Source organism: Schistocerca piceifrons, chromosome X, assembly GCF_021461385.2.
Source record: "Schistocerca piceifrons isolate TAMUIC-IGC-003096 chromosome X, iqSchPice1.1, whole genome shotgun sequence".
NCBI classification, from domain to species: domain Eukaryota; kingdom Metazoa; phylum Arthropoda; class Insecta; order Orthoptera; family Acrididae; genus Schistocerca; species Schistocerca piceifrons.
Genome location: NC_060149.1, coordinates 602,529,017 through 602,549,842, shown reverse-complemented (window position 1 = coordinate 602,549,842; position 20,826 = coordinate 602,529,017).

The following is a 20,826-nucleotide window of genomic DNA, read 5'->3' as shown; positions in this document are numbered from 1 at the left end:
CGTGTGTATATTTAATATGATCTTGTTCATGTAGGCATCTGTAGTTTGAGGTGTCGGACTTGGCGAGCTGTTAGGAATTCTAGGATGGTCTCACTCTGAGCTATTCGGGGGAGTATTGTGAATTCCGTTTGTCCGCGCTGGAGGTGGATCGCATTGGTGCCTTCGTGACTTTTTCACTGTTTGATGGTAGAGGATAAAGATTATAGGGTGATGAGGATCTGTTGTACTTGTGCCTAGTTGGAGGCGTACAACATTGCGCGCATTTCCGGCGAATGGTCAAAACAAGGTCCTGTTCTAGTAACTGAGATCTTTCTGTTTATAGACAGGTTGCAGGAGGTAATAGTTATGTCTTTCTCAGACTTAAATTGCAGAGATCAGATGGGTGAAGATAAATGCATACTCATCTATGCTTAGAAAGGGAGAATGCTTTTTTATTATTAAGTGAGTTTTGGCAGGAGTTAATACGGTTTTATATATGAGAATGTTTAAGATTTGTGAGCGGAAATTGTCAGCGAAAGGTGAATGACGTCAGGTTCGCTGGCTGGGGAGACACTGTTTACATGTCCTGTTGGAGATGCAAGGGGGAGATAAAGATCTGCGCTATTCAGGAATCCATTTGTGCACTTTATGTCGTTCGACAATAGCTGGAGAGCAGGTATAGAGAGAGCCCACTTCAGCATTCTGGTCCTGGGGCTGAGTGGACGGCTGTTTAGATGAACAGCTATGTAGCTTTGACATGACGCCGGCGGCGCTCGGACACTCGCTTTGTAAGGCGCTATGGGATTAGTTTGAGCATTTAGTACTTGTTTCGGTGGTTATCGGATTAAGAACTGTAATATTGAAGATCATGTCTTCAGAAGAACCGCTATGTAATTGAGTAAGTGTGTTTACGTATTTTAAGATATGTTTCGCGAATGGTGATGTTAAGTTGATGGCGCAGTTTAGCTACCACTGAAAAAAAAATAGCTGTCTGCTGCTGAAAGAAAGAAAGGGGTGACCTTGTCCCCAGACCTGATGAATGAGTTATTAGTTAAGAACAAGTGATAGTTGAATGATGCTATGTGTTCGGATATAGGAGTCTGTAAACGGCGGGGCGAGATTTTTTTTTATGTGGAAATTTATGTAATCTATAGATAGTGATATTCGACCGCTAATGACAACAGTTAAGAGCGGAATAAATAGGCACAAATCGAGCGCTGGCAGAATGTTACGGCAATGGTACTAATATTTAATTCAAGGTGGAGGTGGTAAATATGGACCAGGCTTTGAATATTGTCGTATGTGCTTGATGCTCTGTATAAAAGTTTGACTCTTTAATTGCGTTTGGTATTTCTGGGTGTGTGTAAAATTAATTTTACTGTTGAAAGTGCGAGAAAGATGAGTTGATTGGTATTTAGATAGAGGCTACGTTTGTAATTCGAAAAGAGGGGATGAGAATGGTAAATTGGTTGATGGACATGGTTTGTGGGGTGATATATGAGTGTCAAGATAGGGTTGAGGACGTTTGCGTATGTTGATTGTGGGACGGGTGTGAGGTTATGTGCGGTGGGAGGTGTAAATTAGATCTTATTTTTTTACAAAATGTTGTAAAGTAAGAATAATATTGAGAAGGTTTTAGATGGCTGGTGACGCGACGAGGCGAGAGCAGGGATGTGTAGTTTTGTTTAATTAAAGGTCCGTGTAATGTCGTGTGAGGAGCAATGCGCAGTGTGCTACAGGGTCATAGGAGGTAAAGACATGTGCTGCTATGATGTATCTAGGGTATGGAGGCTGCGCTTTGATAATTATGCTACGTTGATATAAAGTCGACTTTCACCCGCGTTCGGTGGTAGCGGCTCGGGGTTGTGATGGATTGTGGTCCTGGACGGACAAATGTGTGTGCTTTGACCGCTGACGAGCGCGTTGACCGCGCCAACTCACGCTTGCGGAAGCCGAGCAGGGGCTGTGCGAGGTCTGAAATCAGACGGATGTGTGACTTCACGATCCTGTGGGCAGGGTGCGGAGTGGGGGGTACCTGCGCACGTCTGCTGAGTTATTTTGCGAGCGGATCTGCAGGCTCTGCTATGCGTTATTAGGATAGATTACGAGTACTGAGCGTATTATTTAGTAGCAGTTTGCTACAGTGTGTACTGAAATTATGATTGGGCGAGTGTCTGTGGGCTGTGCAACATGGTCCAGGGCACATCTGAGTGGGTGTTTTGTGATAACGTGATAGACACACTGTATGGTTAAATAAGTTGTTCGAAAAAATAAATAGAGTGTTCTCAATGATTACACGCGCCTGCAGCGCAGATCAGAGTGATTGGTTTTCCCGTCACCATCTCGGTTGCATGCGAGTAGTAAATGTTTTCCCGCCCGCGTTAATCATGTGTGTCAACGAGCCATGAGCTATTCTGACAATAGACGTGAAGGCAGGTCCAGACCTGAGACGCCGGCGGTATACATGAGAAGGACAATGCAGCTTTCACATGTGTCGGCTGTCACGAGCGCTCGGGAGCTGAACTTGGCTGGAGACTCTGGAACCCCCTTCCCCGCCGACCTGCCTTGGAGCGTAATCTAAGGCGCATATGCGATATCAATTTCTCCGGTGTTAGATGCGAATGCGACTCTGTTGAGGTCATGTTTGGAGGATGCCGAGCAGAGACTTTTGGTCGGTTTGGCAGCTGAGGGTGTTTGGGCGCGTCTGTTGCACTATTTTGCGAGCATGTCTGTGCACTGTGCGGTGCTCTATTTGGAGAGTTTAAGAGTACAGAGCTCGTCTGCTGATATTGTGTACTGCATTATTTAAGAGCTGTTTGCTATTGTGTGGTAAAATTAGGAGTTGTTTACGTGTTTGTGGCCTGTGTCAGATGACCACAGTAGGATCAGTGCGAGTGTTTTGTGACAAATATACTCTACGACTAAATAAATGGGCTCCAAATAAATCGAGTGCAGCCCTTCCTTACTTCCCCCGAGCAGTACAGCGCAGTCTGAGTGGTTTTTGCTAAAAAACTGCAATCTGGTCAGACTGTGAGTGAGTCAACAAATAACTGGACAAATTTATCTGTAGAGGAGTTAGAGGTCTCGATTGGAATGAATATCTTGGTGGATGCGGTTGTGTTGCCACGTGTAGTGCACTACTGGAGTTCAGAAACTGCCTTATGTCAGCCTTACATATCTAAACCTATGAGAAGCAAAATTTTCAAAAATATATGTCGCAAATAAATAAAGTACACTCGTTCCTCCTTCCATCAGCCTATGCACTGAAATTATTGGGGCAAATTAGCAGTTGTTTGACTATCTGGACGTAAATGTTTTCCATTATTTACGACCGGTTCGCATGTCTGCAGGCTGTGCTATGAGCTATTTTTAACTGTTTACAATTAGCAAGCGTGTGTCTGGAGCATTATAAATGAATTATGTAGGAGTGTTTTGCAGGTCTGTATGGTGTGGAAGATGTCGGTGTGATAAAAACACTCCATTCCTAAATAAAGTAAATTGGTTCCTCTATCTATGGGCCAAGCGCAGGGTGAGTCCTTTTAAGCGAACGTGTAGGAAGAGGTTGAGTGCTGGTGGCTTAGTTTAGTGTTGATGAGCTTCGTTTGCAACAATTTGGTGGCGGGAGCGCAAGTGAGCTTTGTATACTGACAGATTTCAAACTTGGCGCTGGTTCCTAGGAGGTTGGTACAAGTGCCCTTTCTTTACTGCCAGAATTCAAACTCGGCGCTGGTTCCTAGGAAGAGGTGGCTGTCTGGTCCTCGAAAAGTAGTTGGAATTAGATAGTTGAACACCTTCGCATACGTATATGAAATTGTAAATTGAATTATTTAATATGATTAAAATAGAAATGGAATTAAGTACTTAGGTATGTACAGAAGAATATGTCCGTCGCGTGTATGGAGGGTGTGTGACGTAAGCGGGGTGGCGGCGCAGCGATTGTACAGTTATTACGCGCGCGCGCGAGAGCGAGTCAATTAGCGAGCGTTCTAGTGCGGACCAAACGTGCTGTTATATAGTCATTGTGGATTCCACTGTCGAGCAAACTTTGCCGCCAAAAGTGTAGCACTGCGTTCTCGCTTGCACAAGGACACGTGATGGACGGTGAGCGGTCGGAATCGACAGGTTTGAACGTGCCCAGGAAAAACAACTTTGGCGCCGAAAGAGTTGCAGGGAAACGGCCGACCGTTATGTGATTCAGCTCCGAGGCAAACAATTTTGGCGGGAAACGTGCGGAGGCGACGAATACACGTGGTGAGCGGTCAAGGGGCCGCTGTGACGTCAAACTCGGCAAGTTCCAGCGTGTCCAGCGAAAGCATGTTTACGACGTGGGAGCGATCGCTGGGCTCGCCCCCAGGGTACCGGCAGTCCACCGCGAGTGGCCGGCCGCCTCACGTGACAGGCGTCGGCAGCGTCTCCGCGCGCTGCCCAGGGGGTGGCAAGGATTTGAACTAATTCAGTTGGAGCGCGGACGTCGTGGCGACTGCACTGCAATTTGAAAGATGTGTGTGCTGACTGTGTTGGAGAACAAGTTATGACCGCACTGCTTGAAATAAAGTCCTCACTCCCTTCCCCCCTGCAAAATCGAAGGTCGTGACTTACGTTAGTATAAGAGCAGTTTTTTATTTGACGCGATTATGATAGGCTACCAGATAAGTGAGGGAGAAAGTTCGTACGTGTGATCAATTATGGTGTTGGGATTTGAACTTGTGATAGATTTTCGTTATGGATGTAAGGAAATTGGCTTTCTCGCCGAGAAAATCGGACATATTCAATAAATAATAAATGATAATAATACACAGAAGTACAGTTTTCGAGACATTATCGTGTTGGAATTTGAATTTGGCGCAATTTTCTAGTGGATGTAGGCCTACAATAATAAATAATAATAATAATAATAATAAATGATAATGAATGATAATGAATGATAATAAATGATAAAGAATAATAATGAATGTTAATAAATAATAATGAATAATAATAAACAAAAGTAAGGTTTTGCAGCCATTATCGTGTTGGAATTTGGATTTCGAGGGAATTTTCTAGCGGAGGCAGGTCAATAATAATAAATAATAATAAATGATAATAAATAATAATAAATGGTAATAAATGATAATGAATTATAGTCAATAATAATAATAAAGACATGTATGGTCTTTGCATGTATTATCCTGTTGGAATTCAAACTTCCCGCCATTTTTTCTTCTGGAGGCTTATGTCAGTGGATGTAGTACCATTGGCCTAGTTTTCCACCAAAATTCAAACTTCCCGCCGTTTTTTCTTGAGGTTAGGTTAGTGGATGTAGCACAATTGGACTATTCTCCTGCCAAAATGCGCCATCTTGGATGACGTCATGCGATGTTGCCAAGTCTACTTGCCGCCATCTTGGATGATGTCATCGCCACCATCTTGAATAAATTTGGCAACAATGCAACGTGCGCCATATAGTAAAGCTGCATGCCCTGGGGAAAGATTACGGCTTTAGCTTCCCCTTGCTTTCAGCCGTTTGCAGTACCACCACAGCAGGGCCGTTTTGGTTAGTGTTACGAGGCCAGATCAGTCAATCACCCAGACTGTTGCCCCTCAACTACTGAAAAGCCTGCTGTCCCTCTTCAGGAACCACACGTTTGTCTGGTCTCTCAACAGATAACCCTCCCTACCAACGGAAAGGTTAATGGTACATAGGGGGGGGGGGGGGATTATGGATGATAGTGAATGGTAAATGTATCAATAAGAGATCCTGGTGCGAAAACGATCGAGTCGAAAGTTCTAACCGAAATTCTTTCTGATATCTCTTACAGTGGAATATATCTACCGGTAATGTTGCTGCTAAAATTTTATGGTAAGCAAGTTTCAGAGGTGTTGGTATAGATCAAAGTTATGATTAGTTGTTCATCCCGATTCTGTGAAATATATATCTTCTATACAAGATCATTTGTGGCGTTGACATGGGAAATGTAGTATGTAGCAAAAACTGTTTTTTTCCTCTTTTTTTACTGGATAAGGTGGTAACAGCCAAGGCCAACATAACAGAGAAAGTTTTTAGTCCAACAGCAATTAGAGCCCCTTGAAAACGTTGTCGGTACATGCCTGCTGTAGTAAGTAATGGGCTCAATGGGTGGAGAAAGTATTAAGTCCACTTCGCGTCAACAAAGTTCCCATGTGTTTTGCATGGAAATAATAATATATGTATTGTTGCAGATCAGCATGTCTTCAAAGTCAGTTTCTTTAAAGATGGTAAGTTAAAATAATTTCATTTTAGAAATTTATATTATCACTTTATTATTACCGTTATTGTTTATGTCACATAACGAACGACACCTACACAAAGCTGAAATGGCTACAAAATCACTCAACCGCGACAACACTGAATCACGTATGCCCTCGAGTACATCACCCACATTGAGTGTCGAGGCTCAACAATTTATTTTCTTTCCTACACTAACACATTCCAAGATGTTTTACTGTCAGCTCCTTTCAGATTATAACCTGTGCCTTCATCTTGGCGACACAGGGCATAGTTTCATGTGCTTGTGGAATAAGGGCGTTGTCGGACGTGGTGCGGACGAGGTCGCCCCTAGCGTGCTGAAGTCCGATCCTCCCGTACCACTGCGAAACGAAATTTACAAATGTGCTGCAATAATAGCACAGGACAGAATAAGAACGGAATAATGTTAACGGTTATCAATTATCACATTGTAAAAGACTATGTCTATTCTGTGGAAATAAACTTCTGTTTTCTGGATATTATTAGATGCTCTGGGACAGAGAACTCTGTACAGGTAATTTGGTATAACTGATAAGCGAAAACAGTAGTGAAGGAGTGTGGTTCCAGAAGAAGTAACTGAAATGATTCGTCGTCCGAAAGTCTTCAGGCCCTATGAGTAAATACAATGAAACTCAAAGAAAGTTTTGACTTTGGTACTGAAGCTGATAAACGTTTGAGTGTGACTTCTATGAAAAGGAGTGCCATCAGATGGGCTCGAATTTCAAAAGAAGATTTCCTGATTAAAACGAAGCAGTCGTTCGGTCAGCTTGAATAGTTGAAAGAATTTAATATACACAAAAGGCATCAGTCATTGAAGCTAATCATCAGTGTTCAGAGGTCGCAGCCCCTGGAGGGGAGAGTGGTTCTCAATGAGGCAATAAAGAAACACTTATTATCAATGATGGACTTTCTGGATGGACAGTATCATGCATTTTACAGGAAAATTTGTGCCTAACAAACACTGATTCTTGTAGGAGTATCGCTTCAGATGAACTTCATTTGCCGATAATGTATAAACTACCAATTTACCAACCATACTATGACTAATTCTTAATTTAGTTTATATTATACTAAGTGAATGAATTTCTTCAGTTTGGAAGTATTTTTTGTAATAAAGAGTGTATCAGTGTAATCACAAATCGTTTTCTTTTATTCCTGAAAAATTTCGGCTTTTGTACTTACTACCTCTCTCATGTCAACGTCTCGTTTGTATCCATAATTCTGGAACAGGTAGTATGATCCAAACCAAAACGAGAATTAAATGTTCGGTAGACAAGGGCTCAAAGTGCATATCTTAAGAGCAATGAGAACTTATCATCTTTGCTGCTCTGAAACACATCAACTGAACAAGTGCCTGTACTCTTAAGGTATGCATTTTAGGACCCATACTGACTGTACATATTTTCCTTGTTTTGATTCTTACTCCCCCACAAATACAGAAACCAAACAGCTTACAGTAGGAGAAATTTGTTTCTCAGTATCGAAGATGAACAAGTGTTCACAGATCTCAAAGTATACATTTTAGAGCTCGGTTTCATTAGAATTTCTTTTGTTTTAGTGCATTTTATTTACAGTGAAAATTATTTACCGTGAAATCTTAGCAGCAACAGTACTGGTGCATGTATTTCAGTGTAAGATGTATCAGAACGATTTTTATTTGTAACTCAGGTCATTCTCGAACGAGGGCCCTTTACCTAAAATCGACACATTGATCATTCACCATCATCCCTCACTGTCATGGAAACACCCTATATAATATGGGAGCAAAGTGTCTGACACTAAAAGTGAAGACTCCTGAATGATAGGAGGAAATGAAACTTCACTGGATGAAACTGTATATGATGTAATTTCAGTGACTACAAAATCGAATCAAATTTGCAAAGAACTTGGCAGTAAGAGCCCAGTCATTAATAAGACGTTTCACGCCTTCTGGGCTGGGTGCATGCTCTGCTTTGTTGGGGAAGGGTGTTATAAAGCCGTTGTATTCTCTCCTGAGACAAGCTGGTCCATAACTGTTGCAACTGGCCCCTAATATCCTGGATACAGGCAATGGGACGTAGTTGACGACCAAGGAAGTTCCACGCGTGCTCTATCGGGGAGAGATCTGGGGATCTTGCTGGACAACATCACGCACATAGTTAATAGAGACATGTGGACGTGCAGTGTCCTGTTGAAAAATGGCACTACGATACCGTCGCATGGGAGGTAACACATGAGGACGCAGGATATCTGTGATGTACGGTAATGGCGTCACATTTCTCTCAGTCGATAAAAACCGTGACATGAAGTCATACCCCCATCGCTTCCAACAGCACGACCCCGGAAGTAACACCGCTGTGTCTCTCCAAACCTTTCAAAGAACGCCGTCATACTCTCCGACAATTTGTTTTGATCTGATTTGATTCAAACAGTAGTCACAGGTCACAATTGCCTACGTCAAAAGAGGTTGTATTGTGTGGTTTCACTACTTGTAGCTATAGCAAGGCCAACCAGTGTCTTTAAACACTGGTCGGATGTCTTTTACTAAATTCATTACCAGGCACAGTTTCTTCAGGTCTTAATGACACGATTATTGTGTGTCTTAAACATCAGCACTTTGCAGTGAGAGATTAGGTGTGGTGATATTTCGTCGCCCTCGTCATACAGTCTACAGTTAGGGACTTGTTTCTCTATACAAATCGTGAGAAGGTATTTCTTAAAGTTCCTATGGTCTGTCATTAGTCCTACCATCAGTTATTTTTTGTTGAAGCACAGAACTACAGATCTTCTCTTAAAACATGGATTTGGCATAATTAGCTTTCCATGTTTTTGTTTTTGAATTTTAGTCCAATATTCTACGTGCTGATTTCTTATCTATCTTCGTACTTTTCAGTTAACCGTCGCCTTAGTAATCGTTATGACAGGTTCCGGTCCAAGAAGTGGAGTCGTAGCACCTGTCCTGGCCAGCCATTCAGCTCGTTCATTGCCATAAATTCCTTAGTGAGCACGGACCCACAGCAGGTTTACTCTGTTAGTTTCCCCAAGTCTTACAACAGCTTTGTGGCATTCTGCAACGATCTTTTATCTCATTGCAGGAGCTGATAGAGACTTCAGAGTCGCTCTGCTGTCTGAATAAATGCATATTCTAGGATCCTTGTAGCGCCTACCGCTGACAGCGGATACTTAGGTCTAGAATAACGTGGCCAGCTTCCCTAGAGAGTTCCCTCTCTCAAGTCTAGGCTGTAGCCCGTATACTCTATCCCCAGCACCTTCGTTTGATTTTGATCCATCGGTAAATCACGTAATGTTTCTGCACCTAGCAGACGTTTCTGCAGATTCTCCATCTTGCGAAACTCATTAGAAGCCATATGTTCTAGTTTGTTCCACCATACTGTAGCCCCACAAATTATCATGGATCGTATTACAGTTGTGTATTTCCAGTACATACTCTTTGGGATTAGACTAAAGTTTTTCGACAGCCTCTTCTAGCAATCATAAGGACGCTTTTCGCCTTGAACATATAACCCTTATGTGAGAGAGCCATGGTAGTTTTGCACCCTAGGTACTGCGCTACCCTTTCTACATGCAGAGTTTCGCCAAGAAGCTGAAGATTCCAATATATGTGCTGCATATGCTTCCTTGTAAACGGTACTACAACAGTTTTCTTGAGACTGGCCGTTAGATCCTCTTTCCTGCGCCAATTTTGCACACTATTGAGTGTACTTTGTGCCATTGTCCTAAAAGTACTAGTAAAGTTGCCAGTATTACTGTAACTAAGTCTTCTGCGTGTCCATGGCAAAAGTAGGCTCTAGTAATTAACTCTTCAATGAGTTCATTCACAACTAGGTTTCACGGTAGTGGGGACGAAACCTCTTCTTGCGGACACCATCTGGCTGAGTTTATCACCATTCTCTCATTCATCATGGTGCATTCTACCTTCCTTCTGCTCAACGTGATCTTAAGCTACCTACATACGATGGTATAAGTGTAACGCTCTTCTGTAGTTGTAAAAGGAGATTCGAAGGTCATATTCCTAAAATCCCCTCGATATCTAGCAAGGTGCGGAGAGCAAATTTTTCCACCTTCCCTACAAGGTGGAGAAGTGGTGTTTCACGTGATTTGCCTGGCTGATATGCCTGTTGGTGAACCTCAGATTGGCTTCTTTTTCCTAATGTGCACATTAACGAGTTTTTCCAATGCCTTTAAAAGAAAGTAGGAGAGACTGATCTGTCTAATATCCTTAGCATTGATGTGATAAATTCTCTCTGGATTCGGAATGAAAGCAACCCTCGTTGTCCTCCGAGCATAAGGAATGATTGCTGCTACTAGGCTACCCTAATCAGTCTACATAGAAGTCTAATTAAATTCGCTCGTGATTGTTGCAGTAGAACTGGAAAGATCCAATCTGGGCCTGGTAACTTGAAAGGCTGAAACGTTCCCAACGCCCAACGGTTATTTCTGAGATAAAAAAAAAATGGTTCAAATGGCTCTGAGCACTATGGGACTCAACTGCTGAGGTCATTAGTCCCCTATAACTTAGAACTAGCTAAACCTAACTAACCTAAGGACATCACAAACATCCATGCCCGAGGCAGGATTCGAACCTGCGACCGTAGCGGTCTTGCGGTTCCAGACTGCAGCGCCTTTAACCGCACGGCCACTTCGGCCGGCAACACATTCTCTGGCAGGTTCCCAGTTTTTCGTGTGATTACCTGCTACCCAGTGCCTCACAGGGACTGAATCATGATCTAAGTTATCTGCCAGAGAGCACTGAGAGAAGTGATTCTTAAGGAGAACATCCAAAGTCTCATTCACAATCCTTGCATACTCACCGTCCTCCTTCTTTATAATAATGTCACGTAAAGGAAGGTGATAATACATGAATGACGAACACTAACTTCACTCAACGAGGGTTTATTCAGCACTTGCACATACAAGAGCGCGGAGTGAATTGCCTCCGGCCAGAATACATACGGTATAATACAGCTACAGAACATTGCAGTTCAATAATTCTTGCCATTTGTGGATACTTCTAGAATGTACTCGAAGCAAATATAGAAATTAAAATTATACAATCCAGGCGAGTTTTGAACTAACAAACCTCGATACAACAGTTTAGTATCATACCAACTACACCATTTTTTTTACTGTTGTAACAAAAATTTTATGCTACAATAGACTGAAGAACACATATCAATATACTTAGTGCCATGTTTAAGCTTATAAAACATAACAAAATATTTAAAAAGACAATAGCATCTTCAGTCCAGACGGAGACATAGAACTAAAACGCAAACATATTAAAGAGAATTACAAAAAATAAAATTGACTGTCTTATCTAGAATTGCAGGTCTGTCAGTTGATTCACAAATGAAGTTAATAGACACCGTTCAGAAGTTGGAAGCAGTCCTGGGAACAGGTGTTGTCCCTTATTCGTTGTGTATTCTGCCCGCTACATCGCCGTGCATGTGATTTGTGCCGTTACCGGCGTCGAGAATTACCGTACGCCTTGTTTTTCAAAAATTATGTCTAACATGTTACCAAATATCGTCCTCACATTTGGGTAACGTTTCATCTTCCAACGTGCCGTTCTCATATAAACCTCGAAACTAATGAGATTACCTTCACTATTGTGGAAGATGGTATATGTCACACACTGCCCTAACAGCCACATCACGGTGTTGTTCTTGGTAACGGGAAAATGTTTCGTGTCCGGCCAGAGCAGAATGTTGGTGCAGTGGCTGGCTGGGGTGCTGCGGGTAATCAGGCGCAACCTCTGCTGCACCGATTTCCAATTAATGAAATGACCACCACAAGTGAAGCGATGGCATAAGGTGTCGACCAGAACACAGTGGACGCATTTATCACTGTCACATAAGCCGATTCTATGCAACCTTTCATTTGCGGGTATAACATCGTTTACCACTGTAACCATGTCCCAAACTGCCTTCCAGTGAACATTCGGGTATTTAAATTCAATGGGATTCTGGACTATTGGAGATGTCCATCCTTTTAGTAACTGGTGCGCTGTCGGTAAATACTGGGTTTGAGATAGTTTCCATCTATATAGCTTACTTTAAGAAAAAACTGCTTGACATGTAGTAGCTTGTAATGCATTTTACCTACATCAATGGGTGGGAGCATATCGGTGGGTTGTAAGCTTCGGAAGAGCCAGCTGGTTACGCTGAGAGGTTCCTTGTCCACCAAGTGGGTGATTCGTTTAATATATAACGCAGTACACTTTTAGTTAATGTCAGGCATGTCGAGTCCGCCGGCCTGTCTAGAAGACGTCAGCGTGGTGTATTTCACTTAAAACAGACGCCCTTGCCAGATAAATCTATTAGAGAGTTTCATCACGTGTTTGGCCTGAATCTTGGGGACTGGAAATATTTGGGCCGTGTGGTACGTTTTACTGAAGATATAACTGCTGAGGAGTCGTATGCGTTGGAGAATATCAACAGGCCGCCAACTGTTTTCATAGATGGCACCTTGCATTTTGTTGGTGACCTGATTCCAATTTTTTGCCTTCATTTTTAACGGGCATTTGCCGATAATCATCTCCAGAGTAGTCACGCTTCCCCCAAGGTACAATAACTTCGTCGAATCCCCCATTTATCGGCGTTGATTTTAGGATCGGAAGCACGACAGTACCCGTCTACCACGGTCTTGAGGATTAATACGTCTCCGTTGTTGCGCAGTAACACTCCAACGTCGTCGGCGTAAGCACGAACCATGAAGGACGTCTCGGTGATCGAGAGGCCTGCAAGTTTGTCATGAATGAAGCGTAAGAGTGGCTAAAGTGATAAATAACGTCATGGAGAGAGAGCTCCCCTGCGGCACTCCTCTTTGGATCTCGATGGGCTGAGTAAGCTGTCCATTTACGCTGACTTTGGTTGTAATGCCCGTGACAAAATGTTGCACGACGTTAATAACGCGTTGATCAAAACCATACCACTGCAGTAGCTGTAGGAGGTACTCCGTGGCGGACGCGATGAAATGCCTTGCAAAAGTCGATAAACAGCAATGCGAGATTCACGTTAGTGACTGACGCTATGGTAATTACATCTCTATATTCCGAAAGAAGGGGCGTCATAATAGTGCGACCGGGAAAGCATGATTGATGGTTGTGAATCACTTGCTTCATTAATGGAGACAATCTGCTATTGAGTGCTCTGGAAAAGGTTTTGCAATCAAAATTGAGTATACTAACCGGTCGGAAGTTATCTAAGGATTTTCGGTGTTCGCTTTTTGGTATCAATACAATTCGACCTTCCTTCATTTCGGCCGGTACGTCACTCCCTCGCATCACTTCATTGAGAACATCTGTAAACGCGTGTCCGATTATGGGCCACAATCGGACATAAAATTCCCATGGCAAACCATCAGGGTCAGGGGACTTATTCGATGGTGAGCTGGAAATCAGTTCAAGGACTTCGTCTGCAGCAAAATCGTGTACGACCGCCGAGTTCTCCGCAGGCGTGACTGGGGGGGGGGGGGGGGGGGGGCAGAGCACGCACGATCTCGCCGCCATCATCGCCATGTGCATCGCATTGCGAGTACAGATCCGTGAAGTACCGGTAAACTGCAGTAAGAATATCACTATGTCGGGTCAAACGGAGTCCATCATCTGTGTCCAGCTCCCCGATAAAAGCTCGCTTGCGATTGGCACGATGTTTTATGAGGTGATACAGCGATGCAACTTCGTCCTCCTGAAGCGATTTTGCTTTATATCTGATCTTCAGTCCTTTAAGCTGCGTTCGCTTTATGCCTATAAGCTTCGCCTTTATTTGTTTGATGGTCGTCAGCTGTGTGTTGGTTGGTGACGTAGTCGCATAAAACTCTCGCAGAACTGTCTGGTAAAAATCAATCGTGCGTTTGACATATTGCGCCCGTTGCCAACTGTAGTTTTTTAAGGATAATCGCATTTTCCGTTTGACCACAACGTTACACCAGGCTATCTTGCTCGGATATCAGCAGCATTGCTCGAGACAATCCGCCCATGACGTGGATATGACATCTTGTAGCGCGGCATCGGCGAGAATAGAAACATTTAGGCTCCACAGAATCCTACGCCATTTAGTATGCTGTTTGGCCAGATTTATCGTGACACCGAGGGCGCAGTGGTCGGAGAAACTAGCCGGAATGACATCGGCGTCCAGAACATGTCGGCAAATGTTCTCAGAGACGTACAAGCGGTCTAGACGGCTACATGCGGTGGAGGTCAGGTACGTGTACTTTACCAGGGTAGGAAATTTTAGTTCCCACGCATCCTTCAGCTGCAGGTGACGCACCAGATCGTGTAGTTGCCTACAGTAATTAAAGTTTGGCGATAGATCTTTCCCGTGGATCACACAGTTAAAATCACCACTAATTATCAACTGGGTTGGGTTGCTGAGTAACAAGTAGATGATGTCTTGTTTAAAGAAGTTAGCTCTTCCTGATTTTAGATTCGTTCCAGATGGAGCATGATATTGACGGGGGTGACGTCAAAAATTTGGCAAGCTATGCTTCTACCGGAGTCCAACATTTCCATATTGCTCACTGGGACCCGTCTCGTGATAGAATGGCCGTACCTGTACCCTCGTCTGTAACGGTGTTTACGATTGTTGCAAATCCTGATACATGAAAACTTAAGACAGACACTTCCTGTAACAGAACTATATCAGCGTCGGACTCATAGATAAACAGCCGTAGCATTGCTAATTTTAAATCTGTCCTAACTGTATTAATGTTCAGGGACAAAAACTTATAAGCTTGACTCATGATCGGCAGAGACGTGTGGGTGTTGGGAAGCGTAGGAAGCCCTGACCATCTCACCGTCGGACTTCGAAACTATATTCGCAGGTTTTGTACCAGTTTTTGCGCTGACTTTACTTTTTGACTTACTTCCAGCCACGGAGTCGTTTGGCTTAACTTTATTTTGCCGTCGTACAGTTGTCCGAAGTGTCATAGAAGACGGCGGAGATGGCGAGTCATGGCTGTAAGCGGTATGTGAAAGTCCTTGCTCCAGAACGGGAGACGACAAGTCCGAAGACGCGTCTTCAGTAGGCTCACTGTCTTTGTTTGGAGCCGCACTGGCTGTTTGTATACAGCTCTCCGGTTTCTCGGTTTGTTTGGAAGCAGTTCCGAGATGGTGGGTGTTTATGTTATGCTCTGCACCGCGAGCATCATCCTCTGTGTTTACGATTTGCAGTTGACTGGCTTCCGCCTCTCGTGCGTTGACCACCAGTGGTGAGTCGAGAAGCGGCATCGGAACGGATTGCTGTAAACACTCGACTGCACCCGTATTGACAGTTTCTGCGTCAGGAGATTCAATGTGATTTTGGCGGGTCGTAACTGAGCCGTCCAACATATATATGCCTGTCCTGTGTGGAAGCCCGTGACTCCGCGTCATCAGTTTGATTTTTTATGATCTGGTCACTGGAGCCACTGCCGTCACTAGTACGGCGTCGTTTGTTACCGCCAGATAATGCAACACCGCCGGCTAACGAGTGACTAGCGACGGGTTTCTGAGGTAATGGTGGAAAGGTGTCGTTACCGAGATCGTTGTCCTCTGACACAGATGCACATGGTTGGGAGTCAATCACAGAAAGCGTCTGATTTTGAGTTAGGGCATTAGCCAACGTTAATCTCTATCGTTGTTGCAGATTGTTTCGAAGTACGGCAACGCGCCGTAGGCAATCATCTCGTAAATGGCCACTCGTGTTACAGATAAAACAAGTGCCTACTTGTCCATCGTAAATCACATGAGCCTTATAACCACAAACCATTATATAGGATAGGATATTAACTTTAACGGCCATGTCAACTGAGCGAACCCCACTATAACATTGGAGTTTGTGACGGCTCGACCATTTTTCGTTTCTAATCTGTCGGATGTCACCGTATTTGGCGAGTACATCTCTAAGAAACCAATTTTCAACCTCAGGTGGCAAATTGAAAACTCGCACTTGTTTATATTTGATGTCAGCGTTAGTAATTGAAACTGTACTCACCGACTGATCATGATGTCGGAACTCTGCTTTTCCCACCAGTATTCACCTAAATTTTCTCCAGTTGTATCTGATCCCAAAACTTCACAAGGAAACAGTATTCCGCCATGTCATAATATGCTGTGTGAACCTGGTCGGACGTGATGCCAGTAATATCCACTATCCAGTCATGGATTTCTAGAGAACTCGGTTGCACATTCCTGGAAGATTTCTCAAATGCAAAACTCAGGGTGTTCTTGCGGGGTGCACTGGGAGCCAGAACTGCACTACGTGAGCGATCGGGACCGCTGTGAGTGAATTAAGAAACTTGTGTACGACGGTAGTGAAGAAGCACTCACAATATCACAGGTCACAATCCAAGAATTTCTATGAACACGGCTTGCAGCACCACGACTACTCGGAAGTACCGGCACGTCCGGTCGCTGTCGCGTCCCAAGCGGAACTGCTGACACCATGGTGTTACTCAGCTTCGTCTGTGAGCATATCTCTTCCATTAGTTGATATTCTGGTGAGGATTTTGAGAAGTCTGGCGCATACAGCTTCATTTCCTCTCACAGAATACCTTACAATATGATAGTTTCCTTGGCTTAATCGCGAGGTTGTATTTGCCAAGGGTCTCGCTATATTTGTCCCATTGCGCTTTCCTTCTTATTAGATTGAGTTGTCTTCCTACATCCTTCCTTTGCAATTCCAAGTTATTTTTCAACCAATGTACTTTACAGTTTGTTCAATTGCGGCAGTTTTCCAGTTTTCCAAATACTGGATCACAATGACAGACGTCAGTGCGTCTGCCTTTTCCGCGAAATCTAATGGACTGCTTATCAAAGTTCTGACTTCAGAAACTGCACGAGAAAAATTTGCAGGAAATAAGAGCTAATGTATCTACAAATTCTACATTCAATCAAGAGGAAGTGCTTTCTGCAATATTTTCGAAGGGAAGATGACTTTGCATATTGCCATAACGTATGTGGTGTAATGAAATAGTTACGAATTTCAACCTATAAGGCAACTGAATGGTGACTATTCATCGATAGCTCAGAGCGGAGATCGACAACGGAAATTCATTTGATGCAGTTCCAATAGGCCAATCGATTTGTTTGCGTGAAGAGTATGAATATATTAGGAGAGTCTTGGATTTTTGCAGTATCACGTGCACCAATGGATCATCTGTGTTGACCTTAAAACGGTCTGCTTCCTCCTTGATCTGCCACACTGATATACCAGGTATCGCTGTTATTTGTGTATGTGGATCAGTAGAGCTCGCGAGAAGCATTGTATGCTGTTTAATTGGCTGCCAAAGTCTGAATTGTCGTCTGGTGATGCACACATTATACATCAGCCACATAAAGACATTTTATTTCCATCACTGCATATAAAACTGGGTTGCAAGAAGCAATTCGTTAAAGATTTTTGAATTGAAAGAGAGTATTTCAAATATTTCAGTTCGGTCTTTCCAAGCCGGTTATACAAAAAGATAAAGGCCGGTGTGTTTGGTGGTCTATAGATGGTGTAGCTCGATAAAGATGAACATTTCATCGGAATGGAACAATGACAGAACGTGAAGAAAACGCTCGATTGGCATTCAAAATCATTATGGAAGATTTTCCTGGAAATATACGAGCACATAATTACATCGAAATTGTCCATCGACTTCTGAAGAGCTTGGTTGGAAAGTGAGCATCAAATTGCATTTCTCACACAGCCGTTTTGCTGATCTCCCGGAAAATCTCGATGCAGTCAATCATAAGCAGGGTGAGCCATTCCACCAAGTTTGGTGGGTCATAGAGGCACGGTATCAATGCAGATGGAGTGTACATATGATGGCAGACTAGTGTTGGAGCATCAAGTGAGAATTTCCACAGATTAAACACTACATAAAAAGCTAAAAGCGAAAAGTTGTACCTTAACATGTATGTTTATCGTTTGGTAAAGAAACTTTACTCTTTCTGTGAACGTAATGTAACCTGCAGTAACTAAGTATGTACAGCGTACAAAGATATTCTTTGTGAACAGTATGTATGGTAAGATTTCCCTTTACTTTGCTTTATATGCACATTATGTATGATTTTTGAGACAAAGAGACGCTATCAGGTAGCTTAAAAAGTTCAAAAAGTTCACAGGATAGAAAAAAACTGGAGTTATTTTTGGATACAGATGTCAGGAGTTAGTCCAAAAACAAGTCACAGATCTACGATAACCAAATTTCTGCTCTCCCGTATTATCAAAGACATTATAATTTTTATAAAAAGCTTCCAAAGTAGACGTTTTATTGCCCAGATCGCCGTTGATTCATATTCTGATTACTCGCTTCAGCAAAGTTATATTTCCTTCATCAGGTCTTTAAGTGTTACAGATACGTTGTAAGAGTTACAACAAATGATCATACGTAATTTCGGAAAAAGGTTATCTCAGTTTTTCGCACAATCGGATACGTGAATTATAGAATCCCTAAGTGTGGCACATTGTCATCTGGTCACAGAAAGTATGGAGGAAAATGTGAAATTAAAAATATTATGTAAAAGAAGGCGCTCAAAATGTTTACAGTGACTCCACTGCTGTAGACTAAAGTAACGTTTACCTCTCACAAAAGACACTCCCACACCACACTAAGGACACTAAAATAAATGCCATAACTGTATGAGCAAAATACAAAGGTATCAGATACATCAGTCGAATCATATCCACTGCCGTCAGATGTGTGCATGCTGATAACCAGCTCTCAACTGCCGGAAAGTTGTCAAAATAACTACATAATACTACAGAGCACCACCAAATGGCAGAGTACATAACAATATGGGATGTAGGAAGGACGTTATTAAGCTATAACAAAGCAAACCAATTCGTTTACATCAATAAGCTTGCAAAATTATAGCAACATTGATGGGCATACAATAATTTATTTTCCATCATGCTAATCGAAAAATACACTCCTGGAAATTGAAATAAGAACACCGTGAATTCATTGTCCCAGGAAGGGGAAACTTTATTGACACATTCCTGGGGTCAGATACATCACATGATCACACTGGCAGAACCACAGGCACATAGACACAGGCAACAGAGCATGCACAATGTCGGCACTAGTACAGTGTATATCCACCTTTCGCAGCAATGTAGGCTGCTATTCTCCCATGGAGACGATCGTAGAGATGCTGGATGTAGTCCTGTGGAACGGCTTGCCATGCCATTTCCACCTGGCGCCTCAGTTGGACCAGCGTTCGTGCTGGACGTGCAGACCGCGTGAGACGACGCTTCATCCAGTCCCAAACATGCTCAATGGGGGACAGATCCGGAGATCTTGCTGGCCAGGGTAGTTGACTTACACCTTCTAGAGCACGTTGGGTGGCACGGGATACATGCGGACGTGCATTGTGCTGTTGGAACAGCAAGTTCCCTTGCCGTTCTAGGAATGGTAGAACGATGGGTTCGATGACGGTTTGGATGTACCGTGCACTATTCAGTGTCCCCTCGACGATCACCAGTGGTGTACGGCCAGTGTAGGCGATCGCTCCCCACACCATGATGCCGGGTGTTGGCCCTGTGTGCTCGGTCGTATGCAGTCCTGATTGTGGCGCTCATCTGCACGGCGCCAAACACGCATACGACCATCATTGGCACCAAGGCAGAAGCGACTCTCATCGCTGAAGACGACACGTCTCCATTCGTCCCTCCATTCACGCCTGTCGCGACACCACTGGAGGCGGGCTGCACGATGTTGGGGCGTGAGCGGAAGACGGCCTAACGGTGAGCGGGACCGTAGCCCAGCTTCATGGAGACGGTTGCGAATGGTGCTCGCCGATACCCCAGGAGCAACAGTGTCCCTAATTTGCTGGGAAGTGGCGGTGCGGTCCCCTACGGCACTGCGTAGGATCCTACGGTCTTGGCGTGCATCCGTGCGTCGCTGCGGTCCTGTCCCAGGTCGACGGGCACGTGCACCTTCCGCCGACCACTGGCGACAACATCGATGTACTGTGGAGACCTCACGCCCCACGTGTTGAGCAATTCGGCGGTACGTCCACCCGGCCTCCCGCATGCCCACTATACGCCCTCGCTCAAAGTCCGTCAACTGCACATACGGTTCACGTCCACGCTGTCGCGGCATGCTACCAGTGTTAAAGACTGCGATGGAGCTCCGTATGCCACGGCAAACTGGCTGACACTGACGGCGGCGGTGCACAAATGCTGCGCAGCTAGCGCCATTCGACGGCCAACACCGCGGTTCCTGGTGTGTCCGCTGTGCCGTGCGTGTGATCATTGCTTGTACAGCCCTCTCGCAATGTCCGGAGCAAGTATGGTGGGTCTGACACACCGGTGTCAATGTGTTCTTTTTTCCATTTACAGGAGTGTATATAGTGAAAACCGTTTACATGTTCGTCATGTTTGAAAAGATGTGCCAACACCAAGGGATAACACAGTTTGAAGTTTAAATGCAGTAATAGCCGTATGTATACTTATATAGAACATTAGAGTACATGATGTCATACAGCTATAAACTCTACGAGATGATATCAGAACAGTATGAGCAGTATAACAGTGTATGTAATAATACTGAGAATGTGCACAGAGACTAAAGTCATGATCATCAGAAGTCAACATTTTATACTAGATGCA